Consider the following 4,151-nt stretch of genomic DNA (forward strand, 5'->3'; position numbering starts at 1 on the left):
GAAGTCATAAGTCAGCAGACTCAAAGAGGCTCTGGTAACAGACTTTTGAACGAAGTCCCTGTATGTATCCAGGGCAGCAAAATATTAAGGATTTCTTTGTGAGCTGAGGACTGCTAATTTTTAGAACACATGAATGAAGTTCTGTTGAATAAGTGCTTGCTGATTTCCTTGTCCAGGTTCAGAGAAGTTTGGGGGTGTACCCAAGGCTCCACAGCTGGAGGGCGGCAGGGCCGGAAACAGGACCCAAAGCCCACACTCTCTTAGCCACCATGGTGGACCACACCCGTGTTTGTGAAGGATTATTTTGGCTGTGCTTAAAATGGACTGAAGCCCTGGTGGTATAGTGGTTAAGCACTGAGCTGCTAACCAAAAGGTTGGTGGTTCGAACCCAACACATGCTTCAGCTTCTCTGTAGGAGAAAGATGTGGCAGTCTGCTTCCATAAAGATTACAGCCTTGGAAACCCTATGGATATATTACCCAAAAAAAACCCAATATGTTACTACCCAAAAAACCCATTGCTGTCAAGTCAATTCCGACTTGTAGTGACCCTATAGATCAGAGTAGAACTGCCCTATAGGATTTCCAAGGAGTGGCTGGTGGGTTCGAACTGCTGACCTTTTGGTTAGTAGCTGAGCTCCTAACCACTGCACCACCAGGGCTCCATGCATATGTCACTGGGGGAGGAATAATTCAGAAAAGGAGGGTAAGAATGGTTGCGCAACTTGAAGAATGTAATCAATGTCACCAAATTGTGTATGTAGAAGTTGTTGAATTAGTGTATGTTCTGCTACGTATATTTTCGAAAACGACAAAAAAATAAAATATTAACCTCTCCCCCCCCCAAAAAAGAAACCCTGTGGGGCAGTTCTACCCTGTCCTGTAGGATTTCTGTGAGTCAGAATTGGCTAGGTGGCAACGGGTTTGGTTTTGGTAGCATGGACTGGTTCTGGTGAAGACAGGGAAGCCAGTGATGGGGTTCCTGCAAAGTCTAGGTGAGAGGAACTGGGGAGGGGGTTGGGGAGCCCCAGGGAGGTGAGCGGTGCAAAAGGCATCTCCTCTTTCCAGAATTTGGCCAACACTAGCCCCCAGCTGGAACCCCTGGTGGCGGAGTGGTTAAGAGCTATGGCTGGTAACCAAAACGTCAGCAGTTCGAATCCACCAGGCGCTCCCTGGAAACTTTCTGGGGCAGTTGTACTCTGTCCCATAGAGTCCAACTATGAGTCGGAATCAACTCCAGGGCATTGTGGGTTTTTTTTTTTTTTTTTTTTGGTTTGTTTTAGCCCCCAGCTAGTTAGTGTCACACAGCTAGTTAGTGGTGAGCTAGATATGCCTCCTGTGCCAGTGCCCTCACCTATGAACCTCCAGAGTGCAAAGTCAGGTGGCAGTCAGTCAACCCAGGTGGGGTGAAGTTGAAGACTTTTTCCACGGAAGAGAACCAAGATCGAGCACCTTGGATGGTGCAGCTGGTATTGATGGTGCAGCGTCACCATCTAGTGTCAATAAGGGATACTGCACCAAGGCGCCCCAGCTGGTAAGGGAAACCTGCTGTTGTCAGTTGCTGTCCAGTTCCAACTCGTGACCACCCGGCGTGCTCAGGGTAGAACTGCTCCATAGGATTTCCAAAGCTGCGACCTGTCTTCTGAGGCACTTTTGGTTGGGTTCAACCTGCCAAGCTTTTGGCTAGTAGTCGAATGCTTAATCATTTGCGCCATCCAGAGACCTCCAGAGTAAGCCGAGGCGGCCACGATTCCTGCTGGCCCCTCTACCTGCTTTCTCACCAGACAGAGAAGGTGTCCACCTACAAGTTATAAGCACAAGTGCCTGGGCTTGTTCTTAAGCGGACTTGTCTGCTTAGGACATCGTGTCCAGGAAGGGGTACCAATGACCGTTTGTTTATCTGGGGGCTCATGTGCTACAAGACCCCAGACACCCTGAGAGCTGCCTGTCACCCAAGGGAGAAGCTGGAGCATCCAGCATCCTGGGCACTTGGGAGGAGGCTGATGTAGCCTACTCCTGGTGCCTGGGGTACTTCTCTGCTTGGGCTACGCCTGAGGCAGTCCCCTCCCCTAGGGGGGCCTTGAAATCTCCACCTCTCTCCTGCAGTCTCCCCCCTGCTGCATGGTGCTTCACCACTTATCAGCCCTCCACCGGGTCATCCTAGCCTCTCCCAAGGCTCGGTCATTCAGACTGACCTTCGAGAAGAAGCTGTAAATGTGATTCTGTTGTTCACGTCACCTCCCCCAATCCTGCTGGGCTCCGCCTGCAGACTGCTGACCACTCAGACACTCAGCATCTTCCCTCCCCTCACTTCGGAGCCCACAGTCCCCCTGGGAGGGCAGAGCGGTGTGGGGGAAAGGGCACTGGCCTTGGACATATACCCAGCTCACCACTGACTAGCCCTGTGACATTAGGCAAGTTCCCTAAACTTGGGTGCTGAGGCTTCCCTAAGGAGACGCGCCCCTCACAAGTCCTAAACGGAAAGATGGGCAGATATGACTACACAGACACTGCCAGAGCCTATGCCACAAAAGGCACCGGGGACAAAGTTAAAAGCACAGCAAATGGGAGGAAACATTTGCTGCACATGTAACCGACAAAGGATCAATATGGCGAACCTAAAGAGATCCTACAAATCAATTTAAAGACAACAAAATAGCCTAAGGGAAAACTGGGCAAAGGGTGTTGTTCTTAGTTGCCATCAAGCCTGTTCCAACCCATGGCGACCCCATGTGTGTAAAGTAGCACCACTCCACAGGGTTTTCAGGGCTGTGACCTTTCGGAAGCAGACTGCCAGGCCTGTCTTCCAAGGCAACTCTGGGTGGGTTCGAACCACTAACCTTTCGGCAAGGAATCAAGGGCTTAACTGTTTTCGTCTCCCAGGGTCTCCTGGGTAAAGGATGTTCTTGTTGGGCACCGTCAAGTAGATTCTAACTCAGAGTGACCCCATGTGACAGAGTAGGACCCCATGGGATTTTCTTGGCTATAATCTTTACAGAAGCAGATCACCAGGCACCTCTGGGTGGTTTCAAACTGCCAGACTTTCAGCTAATAGTCAAGCACTTAACCATTTCTCCACCAGGGCTCCTTTGGGCTAAGGATAAAAAAAAAAAACAAACCCAAACCCGTTGCCATTGAGTCGGTTCCAACTCATAGCAATCCTACAGGACAGGGTAGAACTGACCCTTAGAGTTTCCAAGAAGCACCTGTTGAATTTGAACTGCCGACCCTCTGGTTAGTAGCGGTAGCATTTAACCACTACTCCGCCAGAGGGGCTAAGGATAACAGCATGTAGTTCACAGACAATTAAGTGAATTTATGAGAGAAGTTGTCCAACCTCATTAGTAATTAAGGAGATGCAAATTAAACCTCTGCCAACCCCTAACACTTGCATCTGGGTTTCTAAGTAGTAGACACCAAGGAGCCAGGGCTCCCTGGAGAAAGGGCTGGCTCCAGGTCAGGGGCAGGCAAAGTGCGTGGGGCACCTGGGGTAGCTTGTTTGAGGCAGAAAGCAAGGAAGCTTTCAAAGATTAATGGGGTCAAAAGGACACAGGAACCAGCTGTCAGGGAGCCCCACTGGCCAAATTGTAGCAACTTGAGCCTTCAAAAGAAAGATGATTGTAATTGATTATAAAATACACTGGACTTATTGAAAATCCATGTTTCCTTAAGAAACTCAAAGAGGAGAAATCCAGAGGAACTCTTGGGGCCCTGCTGAGGCATTTATTAAATGTGGGTCTTCCTTTGAAAATTGATAAAGGGACCAAACCAAGCCTTCATCCCGGCTTCCCAGTAGGAGCTATTTTTCAAGGTAACCAAATAGCCCCAGTTAAGGAAAGCAAACTGTGCTTTGTAGAAGAATCCCTGCGGCCTTAGTTGTTTACAACTGCGTAACAAATTACTGAGCTGCTTGAAACAATGACCCTTTGTGTATTATCTCACAGTGTCTGTTGGGGAGGAATCCAGGGGCAGCTAAGCAGAGTCCTCGGGCTCAGGGTCTCTCACGAGGTGTCTGCTGGGGCTGCGGTTGTCTCAAGGTTCAGCTGGCAGAGGATCTGCTTCCAAGCTCACTCACTCACAGGCTGTTGGCAGGATTCAGTTCCTCACTGGGGCTAGACTGAGCCCTTAGCTTCTCACTGGCTGTTGGCCAGA

Source organism: Elephas maximus, chromosome 19, assembly GCF_024166365.1.
Source record: "Elephas maximus indicus isolate mEleMax1 chromosome 19, mEleMax1 primary haplotype, whole genome shotgun sequence".
Classification (NCBI taxonomy): domain Eukaryota; kingdom Metazoa; phylum Chordata; class Mammalia; order Proboscidea; family Elephantidae; genus Elephas; species Elephas maximus.